This window comes from Rhinoderma darwinii, chromosome 2, assembly GCF_050947455.1.
Source record: "Rhinoderma darwinii isolate aRhiDar2 chromosome 2, aRhiDar2.hap1, whole genome shotgun sequence".
Taxonomy (NCBI): Eukaryota; Metazoa; Chordata; class Amphibia; order Anura; family Rhinodermatidae; genus Rhinoderma; species Rhinoderma darwinii.
Genome location: NC_134688.1, coordinates 11,042,620 through 11,060,774, shown reverse-complemented (window position 1 = coordinate 11,060,774; position 18,155 = coordinate 11,042,620). Strand labels below are relative to the sequence as shown.

General features: G+C 40.6%; 1 protein-coding gene across 3 annotated transcripts in view; it reads left to right on the top strand.

Annotated features, from left to right (window-relative positions):
- The first annotated feature begins 7,981 nt into the window (after positions 1 to 7,981).
- WNT11 (Wnt family member 11) overlaps positions 7,982 to 18,155 on the top strand; it is a 134,940-nt gene continuing 124,766 nt past the window's right edge. Inside the window, exons 1-2 of one of the 3 annotated variants that reach the window (XM_075849928.1) lie at positions 7,982 to 8,070; positions 12,809 to 12,921. The gene's annotated coding sequence lies outside the window, so the exon portion shown is untranslated. Of the gene's footprint in view, positions 8,071 to 12,640; positions 12,922 to 18,155 lie in introns of those variants that run through there. The other 2 variants (XM_075849931.1, XM_075849930.1) reach the window with 2 other exon arrangements.

Sequence of the window (18,155 nt, the reverse complement as noted above, 5' to 3'; positions counted from 1 at the left end):
AGAGGCCCCATTACCATATTTCTATGGTGCCCTCCCTACTCATTGCATGGACCTGGTACTACTAGTTGTAAAAGAGGTCTAACTTAAAGGACTACAGTAGCTTGATATTTGCCATGTATTTACCATAGTTGTGTACACATTAAAACTCCGACCTTCATTCTGACCTTGGGATGTTACGGATCTCATCTTTCGCATTCCATAAATATGTGTACATTTTTTAAAAATCGCTACCGCAGGCCCATAAACCAAACACAATGTGTATATCAGAGACACTGTGAGAGTCCTACGATGTAATTTGCTGTCAGCTCTACTATGCGTTCTGTTCTGGCACCGTACATGTGGCGGCAGCCCCCCCCCCCACCCCCCGCCAGCTTCAATCCACAGTTTGCAGCAGACAGCATTAATCTGTAAATCACAGCTTCTCTGAAGGAGATTAGTGCTGTCTGCTGTAAGAAGTGGCGAGTGATGCCTCCACTCCTGGACCCGCCTTTATCTTTATTTTTAGTCTGAGACAAGTGCCAGTAACATCATTCCATGGCAGGGGATCTGAGCACTGCTAGGCCGAAAATGATTTGTACTAATGACGGCATTTTATCTTGTCTATCCCACTCTACCGCCATGAGCGAATCGGCAAAGTTAGAGTTTGCCCAAAATTTTTTGAACATCACGGGCAATCTCAGTCACAGTTAATATTGACGTCACCGGGAAAATAATCATTTCTAACTTATATGGTAAAACAGACGGGCAAATTTAGGGGGGGGGGGAGGAAACACTTTGCCATCTCTTTTGTGGGCACCAACCCCCTTACAAAGCCCCCTTTAAGGATCCTGCGTTTGCCCCTGAAACATCACCCGTTACTCATCTCTTCATGATCCAGCCCCCACGCTCTTGCTCTCAGCCGGTGGTCTCCTCCTCCCGCTGTGCTCCAATTCTGCTCTGCTACCCACCCTCAAGAGGAACTTGACTGATTGCTCTGCCATGGCAACTTGCATGATCTGATGACATCAGTTCAAGTGAATATATTCAGTGACATCACCCTGTAGATCCGATCTGAACCTTAGCTTAGTGTTTCTGTCCTTGGACAGTATTTTGCGTATTTTATGTCTTGACCCTGGTTCCGAACTTGCTAAGTCCTGACTATGCTCCTGCCTTGCCATTTCAGCTCCAAACCTGGTACCCCGCCCTTGTGATAGACGTCGGCACAATTTTCGAACTGTCTTCATCATCCCTGGTTCTTCTACCCTTGGCTTCTGCAGGAAACCTGCCACTAATTGGTGACTGCTCGAGGGGCCGCAACCTGGTAATCCACAAAGTCCACACCTCTTTGAGGGGCTTACGGGTGAAGAAGAGGGTTCCTCAGACCCCGCTCAGTTGCAGCATAGACTCCATTATCTCTGTGACTACCATATCATCACCTTCATTTTTTCTGTTCTTTTCTGTCCCTCCCATCATGCCTCAGGAGGGAAAACAGATATTTTATTCTCTTTCTCCTTTGCTCATTCGCATATGCCGAATGTATCCATAGGGCCCCGTTCACCCGACGTATGCCGGGCTGGTATGTATCGACATATCTTCTTTTTCGCTGTATGGAATAGCCTAGGTACACAGTAAAAAAGTATACTGCACGGTAAACTTTTTTTTTTTTTTTTAATTTTGACTACAGGGGTCCTATAAGCGACTAATGCCACAATATGTCTATACAGTGACATGCACCGGAGCCTTCCTTCGTAGGTATATGTTGGAAAATCCTCCTAACATCTACCTCCGATGGAAAGCAATAACGAAGTGTGAACAGACCCCAATCATGACATGGATCGTTACTCTATAGGGGGAGCAGAGGTTGCAATAGCCACCAGATCCCGATAACTGAGAGGGGCGCAAAGGTCCCTTGGCCACATAAGAGGGCATCATTGCTGATGGTTGCATGGGGGTCCTTTTAAAGATTTAGCATCAGGCCCCAGAAGCTTTAGATCTGGAGCCAAACACTCAGACTGGAACATTTGGAAGACATCATACACCTGTCGTATGGATATACAGAATATTTAATTGAATTATCAGAAAAAAACTTGGATTTACTCGTCCTGCTACGTGTGAATTTATGACATGTCACCGGAATTCGATAACATTCAGCTATTTCCAATATTACAATTTTGGCGAACAGTAACGTCCCAATTAAGGCGGAAAAACCTACAGGAATCCGGCCGACGCAGATGTTTAAAATGTGAGACCGGGTAATTGGTAAATATGTATCGAGAAGACGTCCGGACGGTTCTTCCAGATAAGACTTCAGAATTTACGACACAACATTTAGAGCGCCGCGGACATGATGGGAAACACGGATCTCGTAAGGCTGTTTGGGGTGAAACGGTAACAAATGTTATATAGTCCTAGGTGTTATTCCATATGATTACATCTATATATCACCGGCACTGACACAACCTGAAGCTGACACTGAATTTCTCCACAGATGTCTGGACGCAGTTCAGGTTTTCCGCTGTAGAAAGAGAAAGGAGCAGGGTCTCCAGAAGCGCAGAGTATTTCAGGAGAGAAGTGGGCTGTTTTTGTGGGAGATTACAGACTGAGAGTGCAAGGAGCAGGGTCTACAGCAGCACAAAGTATTTCAGGAGAGTTGTGTGCAGATCTTGTAGGACGCAGTGACCTGTCCACTCATGTGATGATGTCTGGGCTTTGTCATGATGTTAGGAGGAGAATGAAGAAAGTAGAAGTTGCAGGGTTCTCACAGCAGCACAGAGTATTTTACTGTGTGTGCAGATATTGTAGGAGGCAGTGACCTGTGCACTTATGCGATGATGTTTGAACCATGTGTCTGGGCTTTGTTATGATGTAAGGAGGAAAATTGAGAAAATTGGGAGATCCAGCTGACAGATAGTCGTAGGTGTAGTAGGGTCCTCCCAACAGCACAGAGTATTTCAGGAGAGCAGTGTGCTGATCTTGTGCAGGGCAGTGGCCTGTACACTCATGTGATTATGTTAATGAGGACAGGGGCAGTGTCAGGATGTGAGGCGGGGGATAGAGACAAATGGAAGGTCACAGACTAGGAGACTCCTATAGGGAGCGGGATCTCCAGCAGCAGGGCCAGCCTTTGGGGCGTGTGACCTGTGCCATCGCACAGGGCGCATCACTCCAGCAGGTGGAAAGGGACGCTGTGCTGTGCTTGTGTTTCTGAAGCCCACGGGCCCGGAGACTCTGCAACTGCCTTTCCGTCCGAGCACTCCTACTCTGCTATCAGCCGCTATGATTGCTACAGCGGCAGCGACGCCACATTCAATAGTATCTGCGTCCTTAGGATGCAGATACTATTGAACCCTATGACAGAGCAGGTATCTCCCTGCTCCGGAATTTACTAGGCTACAGGGGCAAGCACAGGATCCCTGCGCAGGCCGGTGTCATGACGTTACTGGATCACGCCAGCCTATGCAAGGATCCCGTTGGCGTTGTGGAGCAGCTCAGTTCATCGCGGGAACGCAGCCTATGTGAGTATAATGTTTTTGTTTCATTTGTTTGGGGGGCACAGTCTACAAGCTGGAGGTGGGTGGCTGTATAGCACGGTCTACTAGGGGGAGGTGGGGAGCTGTATAGCACTGTCTATAGGGGGAGGTGGGGGCACTGTCCACAAAGGGGAGCTGGGGGGCTGTATGGCACTGGGAGCACTTAGGGGATATTATACTATGTGGGGGCCACTAAGGGACATTATACCGTGTGGGGCCACTAAGGGGACATTATACTGTGTAGGGGCACTACAGGGGGCAATATAATGTGTGGGCACACTTAGAGGACAAAATATTATGTCATTAAAGGGGTTATAATATATTATATTATTAAATATTATACTGTATGGGGCAGCTATGGCGGCATTATACTGTATGGGGGCACTAAAGGGGCATTACACTGTGTGTGGGGCAATATACTGTGTGGGGGCACTTGGGGGACATTATACTGTGTAGGAGGCACTAAAGGGGGCATTATACTGTGTGGGGTACTATAAAGGGCATTATACTGTGTGAGGCACTGAAAATGGCAATATACTGTGTGGAGAATTATACTTATTTATGGGGCATTTTTTTATGATGGGGGGGGGGGAGCCCAAACAAAATTTTGCACGGGACGCATCTATCCTAAGGCTGGCCCTGTCCAGCAGCACGGATTACTTCAGAAGAGGACTATGCTGATGGGAGGCAATGACCTGCAATGAGTGACTGTTGCAGCCTATGGCTTTGTGCAATGAGGGCCCGGCTCATGTTTACACCCGATAATGGACCAATTTGACGCCCCTGTCTTTCTGGCTGGACTGTGATGATGTCGACATACAAAGTCTGCTTGATGATGTCTTCAGTCCCAGCTGCAGCATCATCAGTACCAACAGACATGATAGTACACTCAGGAGACTGCAGTGTGGCTGACATTTCTAGGGGTCATAAACTGGGGTTGTGATTGTCAGGATGTTCACAAACCTCCTCAGTCTCCAAAGAAGCCATCTAGTGTAAAGCTGGGAAATAGAAGACAAGGAGAAGGGAGAGGAAGGGGATGCAGCTGCAGCTTCTCTCTCTGTGCATCTGTGAGACTCTGCATGCTGTGAGAGGGGACATGGAGCAAAAGGGGAGAGACATCTGATTGGCTCAGAGCGCACAACACAGCTCTGACATCACACAACAAAAACGACACCCACTCAGCAAGTAAAGAGAGAGAAAATGCATGCATTTTCGAAGGCAAAGGGGATAGGAAGAGACCCAAAATATGCAGATTAGACACACAGCCTGTCTGCACTACATCTAATACATATTCACAACTGCCTAAGATAGGCTTGTTACAGATTCATTAAGGGTTTTTATACAGCTTTCCATAGACCCTGAATGGTAAATGAATCTGTATTGTAGTGCAGAGTTACATCACACCACTCTTTCTCATCATTGTGTCAGTCCTCACTATAGCTCTAGCGTTCCATTCATGAACTAGGAGGCACTGGCTGAATATTGCTATAAGCTTCCTCCATACAAGAAAGTGTTAAAATGATGCTGTTGTGCAAGGAATTGTGGGAAGGCAATAAATGAACATAAATGGTAAGAACTATTTGTATACACCATATGATCAGTAAGCAATGCTGCATCTGCGCCGCGACCTCAAGGGCCTCGTTTGCATTTTTCTCAACACTCCTCTGGGTCTTTCTTCAAATCTCTAGTGAATATTTAATTCTCAAGCAAAAATTGCTAAAATTTCTACAACCATCTTGTTCTGGAAATCTTCTACGTCCCCCGATACAATCATGTCCCGTGGAGCTCAGCGCTTGCACAGATGACATAGACCATGGTGAATCAAGCTCTTATGGTGACCTGTGACAACAATACTTGTGTTAAACTGTAACAAGCCATAAAGATAAAAAAGACTCCAAGAAACGGTCAACTTTTTTTTTTTTAAGTTAGTGACCCCAGCAATGGTTTATAGGCTCAGAGTCTAGAAAGTCCCTGCTGTGACAGATGGTGTCCAGGATAAAGCATTGCTTTTGTGGAGTCATACACCCCATGGGTAGTCCAGTCCCATTGCTTTTGTGGAGTCATACACCCCATGGGTAGTCCAGTCCCATATACAAGGGTCACGAGAAGATCTGACAACGTTTAAAGAGATATTACGGACATATATTATCACTCGCCGACACTCTCAATGACCAGACTGGAGCTTTGTCTTATTCTGGACCTGTAAAAAACCCAGATCAAACTTATGCATAGAAGAGATAAAAGGAAGAAAAGGAAAGAGGACGATCAGCAACATGATCGCTGGAGATAATTATAGAAATTAATGTAATTGAGAAGACCCAAACAGAAGATGGGACAAGTAGTACCACCACCTCAAAGTGTACATGTCATTATATATTATTTTTTATAAATAAGCAGTACATGTGAATATATGAAACTTTGTTGTATTTCTTATTAGGGGAATATTGTATCTTCATCACCTTCCAGCAGCCGGTAGTCGCCTTCCCTGCCTGCAGTCTCTCTGTATATGTTCAGAATCCTCCTCAGTTACCAAAAAGTCCATTGAGTGTAAAATAGTAAATAGAACACAGGGAGGAGGGGAGGGGGATGCAGATGAAGTTTCCCTGTCACCAAAAAGTTCATCTAGTGTAAAACATCAAATAGAAGACAGGGAGGAGGGGAGGGGATGCAGCTGCAGTTTCTTTGCCACCAAAATGTCTATCTAGCATAAAACAGTAAATAGAAGACAGGGAGGAGGGGAGGGAGTGCAGCTGAAGTTTCTCTGTCACCAAAATGTTCATCTAGTGTAAGACAGCAAATAGAAGACAGGGAGGAGGGTAGGGGATGCAGCTGCAGTTTCTCTGTCACTAAAAAGTCTATCTAGTGTAAAACAGTAAATAAAAGACAGGGAGGGGGATGCAGATGAAGTTTCCCAGTCACCAAAAAGTTAATCTAGTGTAAAACAGCAAATAGAAGACAGGGAGGAGGGGAGGGGATGCAGCTGCAGTTTCTCTGTCACCAAAAACTCCATCTTGTGTAAAACAGTAAATAGAAGACCGGGAGGAGGGGAGGGGATGCAGCTGCAGTTTCTATGTCACCAAAATGTCCATCTAGTGTAAAATTGTAAATAGAAGACCGGGAGGAGGGGAGGGGATGCAGCTGCAGTTTCTCTGTCACCAACATATCTATCTAGTGTAAAACAGTAAATAGAAGACAGGGAGGAGGGGATGCAGCTGCAGTTTCTCTCTCTGTGTCTGTGAGAGGGGAGAGGGAGCAGAAGTGAACAAACATCTAATTGGCTCTGAGTGTTGTGCACAGCCCCAGTCCACACACCCCACTCCCCAATAAAGAGCAGGCCTACTCAGCAGGCAGAATTTGTTTCCAGAAGGCAGAGGGATAAGAAAAGATCCAAAAAATAAGAGTTTGACACTGAATTTCTGGCTGCACTACATCTAATACACATCTACAGCTGCCTAGGGAAGGAATTAGGATTATTTTTTTTTACTACACATGAAGACTTTCTATCCTAAAATCATGAAAATCCTTGAGTCATCCTCTTCTGGCAAAATGGTAAAAAGTCTACTTAGCCGTTTCTCAGGAATATTGCATAAGATGTGTGACAATCAATTACCACCATTACAGCCCCACCCAGCTTTCCTAGACTCTGCCCAGTGATTGGTTGGTTTTATGAATACATGTCTAATAAACTGACAGTAAAGAAGATTTTTTGGTGAATGAATAGAATGCTACATCTATAGTAAAGACTGACACAGACATTGGTCTGTAGGTGGCACTATTGCTACTGCTTATGGCCCTTTAGTCATGGCAAATTTTTTTTATCTCACACCTTATAACTAGTATTCAGATGTAAATAGTTAATTCCAGCAAATGTGGCAGAACAAAGTTTGTCATTTAGTGCAATTTATAGTGATGTGTTATCTGTGATTTTCCAGGTAAACTGTTTTATCTTAACACTACACAAAACAAACCGTTCGAAAACAAATTCAGCTCTGCTACATCTGTATAGATGTATCCAAACACAGAACCTAGTGGGCAATACAGACCCTACCATTTCGGCTGCCTACCAGTTGAACTAGCCAGATAGACAGCAAAGTGTAAGGGGAACCCTGGCAAATCCTAGTTCCGGGGAGATGTATAGTGGATGCATATAGCGCCCTCTATGGGCCGCAGTTTAAAGTGCGCTTTTCTCATCACAAATTAGCTTCTCATTTGCCCAGTTTGGGGGTGATGGTGGAGAGTGGGGGTGATTATATATCCATACGATACAATATATAACTTCCTAGCCATAGGCTGATGAATATGCCACGCGTTTTGAATGCCCTGATACATGTACCCCTGCGTAGCGTGTATATGGCTCCCCTCCTGCGCAGTGTTACACCGCTGTGTGCTGTTCACATGTAACTGACAAATCATTAACCGGTTTTTAGGGTTTTACCAGGAGCCACTTTGTTGCTGTTTGCAAAATACAAAGGTCGCCGACTGACTGCGAACTGCATATTAGACGCATTTCCGCATGATCCGCATCGACTTGGCCTTGAAATGCGTTTCCTTACAGGATGAGGTAAGTGAATGAATTCTTCTTCATTTCATTTATTCTCTTATATCATTAAATCTTATCAGAGGGAAGACTCAGGACGATTAAAGGGCCATTCCAGGAGACGGCATTGCAAATTTCTACAAAGTATTTCTCTTCCCTTTAATATCTATTTCCTGCACCTGTACCCCTGCTCATCCTGAGCTTCCTTGTTCACGAATAGAATGCAAGAGCTGCAGTGATAACTGACACTTAGGGCACGTTCAGACGTGGCGGAATTGCAGTGGAATTCTCCAGCGGACGTTTTTTACATTTCTTTCTATACATTTTTGGATAAGTTAGTTCAGACGTTGCGGAAAACTCCGCTGCGGACCATAGGCTGCGGTGCAGAATTTTCCCACTGTCTGTTGCGGAGAAGAAGCGGAATTTCACTGCGGATTTCAGCCTTTGCAATGCAAAAACTGAAATCTGTGGCAAGTCCGCTGTGATATCTGCAACGTCTGAATTACCTGTCAAATGTGAAAATGTTGCTGCAGATTTGTTGCGTAATTGCCCCAAATCTGCACCAATATTTGCAGCGGAAAAACTCTGCCACGTCTGGCCGTGCCCTTGCAAAGGCAGTGCAGTAATTGAGAAAAAGCAAGGCAGGAATGTAAGTTTAGTTAATAATTCAGATTAATATGCCGTTCAGGATGTGGGGAAAGCTGAGTGGCAACCTCTATGGGCAATGGTGGCTGAATTAAAAAAAATGTTTTTCTTATAATCGATATCAGCACATGATTGTTTCAAATGGTGTTATCTCGTGGTGTGGATCTGCACTCCCTCCCTGACAGGCAGTGATGCCTTTTAGTGGATCATGTACTTAGGTCGATTCCTTTTTAACAGACCAGCGCTTAAGTGTCAGCTTCTGATGACCTTGGACAAATCGCTTTATCGCTTTATGACTCATGTGTAAAACTAAAAATAGATATAACATTATTGATGCGTGGTCCCTTTAAGAACTTACGCAAACATACACTTAAAATGAATCTTAAAGGGACCACGCACCAATAATGTAATTATTTTTTAATGCTTAACCACGCTCTGTCACATACAAATAAATACTATGAAATCCAGAGATTGGGGATCGGTGGCCGTCTTCCTCTGCCCCAAGATAAACGTGGTCATAGTGGTTTTTCCCTTTAAATATATAATTCATATACATATTAAATAGCATACAGTTATTTTCTCATTAAAGGCGCTTCAGTGTACACAAAAATAAAAATAGAAACTTCCAATATGTTACTCCAGTGCTTGATCTTACGTGCCGGATGACTGCAGCTTGTATGCTCCCATGACAACACTTCCTGTCCTGTGCTCTGGCAGTTCAGTCTTGTCATATGGACATTATGAGGATCCAAACCAAATCCACCATTGTGCTGAGTGGCTGTACAGGTGGTATGTCCGCCCCTGGATTATATACACACACTCCCTGCAGCTGCTCTGTTGGGACGGTATATATACACTGTAGACCATGGACAATGCAGCCGTAAGGGCGTACAGTACATGCAGGGAGTGTGAACAAATTTTCGGCACACAGCCGTCTCTGAGATTTGCTCCCTATATGAGAAAATGAGGGCGCTGCCTGCTCTCACATATTTAATCATAGTGGCAGAGTACTGTACTGCCCCTTTAATAACCAATGCCCAAGAGTTTCCCATGTGAGGCTACGCAAATATTCAATGTACTGATTTTTTCTAGAATATAATTTTTTTTTTAAAATTATCTTTGTCTGTATGGACTTTTTTTGATTTGGATGCTAATAATAAACTCCAATATACCAAATAAAGCTATAAAGATCGGCAGCAAATAAACAATTGCCATGGATTTAAAAAAAAGATACAAAAAATATAAATGATATAATACAATATTAATACAGGAATAATAAAAAAAAATCATAACTTAAAATAACAATAGTAAAAAACATAAAAATGATAATAAGATAAATCCTAAAACAAAAACATTAAAACAAACCAAAAACAATTGTAATAAAAAAAATATAATCGTAATATAGTAATATTATAAAACCTTAATAAAAAAAATTATAATATTATTGAAAAATGATAGAAAGTTAAATAAAATATAAAAAGTTATATAGTAATAATGATAAAATCTTAATAAAATAATAATAATATTACAAAAAAAGTAATAAATAAATATATAATAAAATAATATATAATAAATAAATAGTAATAATAATAAAAATAAAAACAAATAAAAAAACCGAATAATTAAATAATGTAACAGTAGTAATAATAATTATAATAAGATAAATAAATATTCTTAAGTTAGAGCTCCCTGGAAGTTTTTAAATGATCTGATAATAGATTTTTGACCCTTTAGGGCGTGTTCAGACGTGGCGGAATTGCTGTTGAATTCTGCTGCGGACAGTCCGCAGTGGAAATCTGAAGCAGCCGCTTTTTCCATTGTTTTCTATACGTTTTTAGGTAACTTAGTTCAGACGTTATGGAAAATAACAGTGCAGGATTTAGGCTGCAGTGCAAAATTTTCACACCGCATCATGCATGGCCGCCAGCGGAGAAGCAGCGGATTTTCACTGCCGATTTCAGTGGCGTGTGCGCTGTGATATCCGCAAAGTCTGAATTACCTGTCAAATTTGCAAATGTTGCTGCAGATTCGTTGTGTCATTTCCGCAAATTTGCAGTGGTAAAATTCCGCCATGTCTGAACATGGCTTTAGGCTGTATTCACATGGTGCTGTTTTGCCACGTTTTTTTGCCACGCGGCCAAAACAACACTGTAAAAGCACTTGCATTTTTTCTGCAATTTCTATGCTTGCTGCAAAACGGTGCCAAACCATGGTGTAAACACATGCATTTTTGCAATGCTTGTTTCAGCCGCGGTGCAAAAAAACGCAGCAAAACCGCACCATGTGAATACACCCTTAGGCCTAACTCTCAAAAAGCATGTAAAAATTGCTATGAATTTGGAGAGGTTTTTTTTACATGCATTTTTGTTGGCACGACATTTTGTTCATTTTTCCTAGTGTTTTCTAAATCCTATAGAGAAGCCTATGGAAAAAACACCAGAAAAAAAAACCACTCTACCTATAGCATGCTACGATTTGATAGAAATGCCACTAACTACAAAAAAGCTATAAAACACCAAAAAAAAAACAACGCTTTGTTGACTTTACAATATTTTACTATAGACTTTAAAGTAACAACCGGCCGCAGAGTTTTGACCAAAGAATAAAAACACCACGAAAAACACAGGAAATTTGGGTAAACGTTGTGTGTGAATCCAGCTTTAGGCCAGAATCACATAATAATTTTGATGCAGTTTTTGGGTCCGTTTTTTTTGAGCCAAACGCAGGAGATGAACACAAAAGAAAGGAGATGCACCTGTCTTTTCTTAGCAACTTTGCACCTATGGACAACAGATACACATAAAATGTATACAAATAAGAAAAGATATTAATACAAATAAACAAATAATAGTAATAATAATAAAAATGTAATATGTTCTCAAATCCTAATTTATTATAATACAATATTATAACAGAATATATTATTATTAATGATAATAATAAATTCCTTATGATAATTACAATTTGAAAATAAACTAATAATAGTAATAATTTACAATACGAAAAAATGAATAAACTATTTATCAAATTAAAAGCTACATAACACAGCTATATATTATGTACACTCGTAAATTAAAAATATTGAAATAACGATTATATTTATTATGATTTTTTTATTTTACTAATACTTGTACTGTAATTTATAATGTAGTATTTTACTATTTGTGTTTTTTTTAAATTATTTTATGTTTAATAGTTTAATATGCTTATATTTGATTATAGTATTTGTTTTTCAAATTATTTTATTTTATATTTATCATTATTATTACTTTATTTTTATTATTGTATTTTTTATTTCATGTAATTGTATTTTTAATATTTTATAATGATTTAGTTATTATTTTTATTGTATTTTTAATATTTTATAATTATTGTAATATTATTATTTTTATTATTATTGTATTTTTTATATTTTATAATTATTATTTTATTATTATTATTATTATTATTATTATGATTATTATATTATTATTATTACTCCTCTTGTCACTACATATTTTGTATTTTGTGGAAACTTTTCACATTGCCTCCTGCTTTGCTATTTGTTACTATTACTAAGTCAGCCCTGGATTCTCCTCTACATCCCCATAGATGGATACAGAAGCCCTTCATATTGATAATAATACTACCCACCACCCCAGTGTTGCCTCCCTCTCCTCCCCAGTCACCTCCACCCCAGTGCTCTCCCTCCAGCAGTCTCTCCACCCAGCTGATCTGCAGCACATTGCATCTCCCCTCTCTTTTGCAGCAGATGCAGGAGGTGCTGAGGAATCTGCACATTCACAGAATACATCAAACAGTCATTTGTAGCTGCAAATCCGGAGCCCTTTGTTATGTTAATGTAGCCTGACATCACTCCTGTGATCAAAGCCAATGACAGTGCATATAAGCAGGTTCCCCCCAGCCCTGAGCAGCAGCAGACTGGCCTGTAGCTGGCAGCAGTGTCCTCCTGCAGAGCAGAAGTGCTGGGACTAATTCTACTCCACCAGTACAGTGTTGCTAGTGTGTGCTGCTGGGTGCACTCTCCTGCTCCTCTCTGGATCTACACACTCTATTCTAGTCCTCACTCTGTATCATTATTATTACCATTATTATTATTATTATTTGGGACATACAGGAGGAGAGTTTGGGGTTCATCTGAAGCCTTGGAGGACCCTTCCTCAGACAGCTCCTTAGGAATCACTACCTTCACTGGACAGGACACAACTGTCTTGGGCTGCAGACATCATGGTGAGTTCTGCTGCTGCTGCTATTACTTCACTCTTCTTCATTTGGAAGAAACTTTTTGGAACTTTTTGTCCTGAGATGTGATTGTTTGGACTTATGAATATTGATGTGATTAGACGTTCTGGAATAAGACATGAGAATAATGAAGCTGATCCATGCAGTCAGTGGTAGAGCAGAGACTTGTGGAGTAGAAGAGAACCTACTACATACTCCTTCATTGTATAGTCCCTGCCAGAAGATAGAGGAGTCTGCATCTTTACCTCTCCTTCTGCTGTATACAGTTGATAATAATAATCTATCTATCTATCTATCTATCTATCTATCTATCTATCTATCTATCTATCTATCTATCTATCTATCTATCTATCTATCTATCTATCTATCTATCTATCTATCTCATATCTATCTATCTCATATCTATCTATCTATCTATCTATCTATCTATCTATCTATCTATCTATCTATCTATCTATCTATCTATCTATCTATCTATCTATCTATCTATCTATCTATCTATCTATCTATCTATCTAAACATTGCAATTATATTTAGACTTGTATATACTTATATACATTGAAGTATGTTTCTTTACCTTTATATTTCCATTATATCTTAACACATTTTTATTATGGCTAGTAAATAGATACATATGAGAAAGATATATATATATATAGAAATATTTGATTATAAATAAGACCTTTTCATCTACGAAAGATAGATAGATAGATAGATAGATAGATAGATATGAGATAGATAGATAGATAGATAGATAGATAGATAGATAGATAGATAGATAGATAGATAGATAGATAGATAGATAGATAGATAGATAGATAGATATGAGATAGATAGATATGAGATAGATAGATATGAGATAGATAGATAGATAGATAGATAGATATGAGATAGATAGATAGATAGATAGATAGATATGAGATAGATAGATAGATAGATAGATAGATAGATAGATATGAGATAGATAGATATGAGATAGATAGATAGATAGATAGATAGATAGATAGATAGATAGATAGATAGATAGATAGATAGATAGATATGAGATAGATAGATAGATAGATAGATAGATAGATAGATAGATAGATAGATAGATAGATAGATAGATAGATAGATAGATATGAGATAGATAGATAGATAGATAGATAGATAGATAGATATGAGATAGATAGATAGATAGATAGATAGATAGATAGATAGATAGATAGATAGATAGATAGATAGATAGATAGATAGATAGATATGAGATAGATAGATATGAGATAGATAGATAGATAGATAGATAGATAGATAGATAGATAGATAGATAGATAGATATGAGATAGATAGATAGATAGATAGATAGATAGATAGATAGATAGATAGATAGATATGAGATAGATAGATAGATAGATAGATATGAGTTAGATAGATAGATAGATAGATAGATAGATAGATAGATAGATAGATAGATAGATAGATAGATATGAGATAGATAGATAGATAGATAGATAGATAGATAGATAGATAGATAGATAGATAGATAGATAGAGGCTGTTATTCAGGGGACAATGCCGGGTGCCTGATTCAGGCTGGGTATAATGGGTAAACACTGGGCAGGCAGTGAAAGTGATGGATACCGGTTAAGGAGAATACAGAAGGGGGTTGGAAATGGCAAATTAGATGAAGAAGAGCAGTAAAAGAGACTGGAGGATAATGGGGCAGAACAATACCAGGATGACAATGCAGGGAATGCTTGAGAGGTAATCATTACAGGAGAGGATCTGCCTGGGGTAGTAGTACCAGAGTGTGGGAAACAGCAGCGATCCCCAAAAATGACAAAATGATGGACAACACTCCACAAAGACCATGTATAATAGCACTGGAGAGGGCGGCATGCAGCATTACTGGTGTTATGGGGCTTCAAGATCCTAAATATGTCCGGAAGGTGTTGAGCTGGCCATACACTTAAGATAGAAATAGGCCCTATTGGCCGATTGTGACCACTGTTGCCGACCATCGCTTGAAAATTATACGCAAATTCACGATGGCCGACTGCCACAAATGTGATCTGTCAGGTCAAAATTTTTCGGCCGTTGTCGCTGATACTGCAGTTGTATGGCATGATCGGCCGATGACGGCCGTGTATTTGCCACTTTGCGGAAGCCCACCCTGTTGATTTAGAGTTTTTATTAAAACTCTCTCCTGATCTGCTAGTTTAGATCCGACACACGATTGATCGGTCACATTCCGGCTGATAATAATCTTATGTATGTGAGAAGATCAGAAGGACTGGCATTGCTTTATTTTGTGCCCCCTTTAAGCATTACACACATATACTTTCCTATAATCACCAGGATTCTCATCAGAATATAACCGAATATCTGCCGAACCCAGGAAATTCTTATTATACACTAAAGCCATAATGATAATAGTCAGCGACCGACTGTGAATCATAGATAACAGTTATAAAATCATATAAAGGTGGAGTGTGGTCCTGAGCCAGTGTATCTAAGTCTATCATGTCATATAGTGTCTGCTGAGCCAGTGTATCTAAGCCTATCATGTCATATAGTGTCTGCTGAGCAAGTGTATCTAAGCCTATCATGTCATATAGTGTCTGCTGAGCCAGTGTATCTAAGCCTATCATGTCATATAGTGTCTGTGGAGCAAGTGTATCTAAGCCTATCGTGTCATATAGTGTCTGCTGAGCAAGTGTATCTAAGCCTATCATGTCATATAGTGTCTGCTGAGCCAGTGTATCTAAGCCTATCATGTCATATAGTGTCTGCTGAGCCAGTGTATCTGAGCCTATCATGTCATATAGTGTCTGCTGAGCAAGTGTATCTAAGCCTATCATTTGTTATAGTGTCTGCTGAGCAAGTGTATCTAAGCCTATCATGTCATATAGTGTCTGCTGAGCCAGTGTATCTAAGCCTATCATGTCATATAGTGTCTGCGGAGCAAGTGTATCTAAGCCTATCATGTCATATAGTGTCTGCTAAGCCAGTGTATCTAAGCCTATCATGTCATATAGTGTTATCTGAGCCAGTGTATCTAAGCTTATCATGTCATATAGTGTCTGTTGAGCCAGTGTATCTAAGCCTATCATGTCATATAGTGTCTGCTGAGCCAGTGTATCTAAGCCTATCATGTCATATAGTGTCTGCTGAGCAAGTGTATCTAAGATTATGTTATACAGTCTGCTAAGCACATGTATCTAATCCTTTTGGGTGTATTTCTCCCTGCTGAGCTAGTGTATCTAATATTTTCATGTTTGCTACTGTCTGCTGAGCTCTGTATCTAATCCTATCATGTGTGATACTTTCTGCTGAGCTGTGTATCTAATCTTGTCCTGTGTAATACTGTCTTCTGAGCTGCTGTATCGAAGCCTGTCATGTGTGATACCGTCTGCTGAGATGCTGTATCTAAGCCTGTCCTGTGTGATACTGTCTGCTGAGCCGCTGTATCTAAGCCTATCATGTGTGATACTGTCTGCTGAGGCGTTGTATCTAATCCTGTTCTGTGTAATACTGTCTGCTGAGGCGTTGTATCTAATCCTGTCCTGTGTGATACTGTGTGCTGAGGCGTTGTATCTAATCCTGTCCTGTGTGATACCAGTCTGCTGAGCTGTGTATCTAATCCTGTCCTGTGTGATACCAGTCTGCCGAGCCGCTGTATCTAATCCTGTCCTGTGTGATATTGTGTGCTGAGGCGTTGTATCTAATCCTGTCCTGTATGATACTGTGTGCTGAGGCGTTGTATCTAATCCTGTCCTGTGTGATACCAGTCTGCTGAGCCACTGTATCTAATCCTGTCCTGTGTGATATTGTGTGCTGAGGCGTTGTATCTAATCCTGTCCTGTGTGATACTGTGTGCTGAGGCGTTGTATCTAATCCTGTCCTGTGTGATACCAGTCTGCTGAGCCACTGTATCTAATCCTGTCCTGTGTGATATTGTGTGCTGAGGCGTTGTATCTAATCCTGTCCTGTGTGATATTGTGTGCTGAGGCGTTGTATCTAATCCTGTCATGTGTGATACTGTGTGCTGAGGCGTTGTATCTAATCCTGTCCTGTGTGATATTGTGTGCTGAGGCGTTGTATCTAATCCTGTCATGTGTGATACTGTGTGCTGAGGCGTTGTATCTAATCCTGTCCTGTGTGATACCAGTCTGCTGAGCCGCCGTATACTTTATCAGGGGACCAAACATTCTTCATTATGTAATGTTACTGAACTTAATTAAATTTGCTAATAATATACAGGCACATTGTGTGCCTGAGCCAGTGTATCTAAGCCTATTATGTGTGATAGTGTGTGCTGATCTGGTGTAGCTAAGATGCAATCTGAGTCTTATTTTTAAAGGGACATGCACACAATAATTGAAATCATATTGAGATTTGCCTTACAGAGTAGATTGTAGCCTATGGAGCATAGTGGTGACATTGCGGCTGTAGTATGAAGGAGGGTTTGTCCGGCGGGGGTGGGGGGATTACCCAGGGTGAGATGGAACGGTGTTGGATCTATTTTAATCACTTCAAACATGTGAAGACTTCGAGTCCCGCTGTGAGGAGAGGCTGCCCCCGTACATCACTGCTGTGTCATTTTGCCCTAATTTAAAATAAATGTTGCCATAATTAAAGTCTGTGTTAGGGGAAGATGGCGAGAGCTGGGGGGCTGCAGTCACTGTACAGGACAAAGCTCCAGAAATAGTCCAACATTCAAAAAATGGCGCAGAGCTGGTGATGCGGGGCCCATCAATGACAAAGAACATTCACCAAATTATATCTGCTCTTTCCCATACCCAACCTAATCCTCATACAGCGAAATCAGCTCCTAACGTAACACCATGCCCACACAAATCCAGGTGTATCTAAGCTTATGATGTGTAATACTGTCTGCTGAGCCTCTGTATCTAAGCTAAGATACTGTCTTCTGAGCTGGTGTGTCTAAGCCTATCCTATGTGATACTGTCTGCTGAGCTGTGTATCTAAGCCTATCATGTGTGATACTTTCAGCTGTGCCTTTGTATCTAAGCTTATCATGTGTGATACAGTATGCTGAGCCGGTGTTTCTAATTATATCATGTGTGATACAGTCTGCTGAGCCCGTGTATCTAAACCGATCATGTGTGATACTGTCTGCTGAGCCATAAAGCATGATGATGAAATGTTAAAGTGTTCTATGTATGTTCACATACAACACCTATAGACTATAATGGTATCTATTTATCGTATACGTTACGA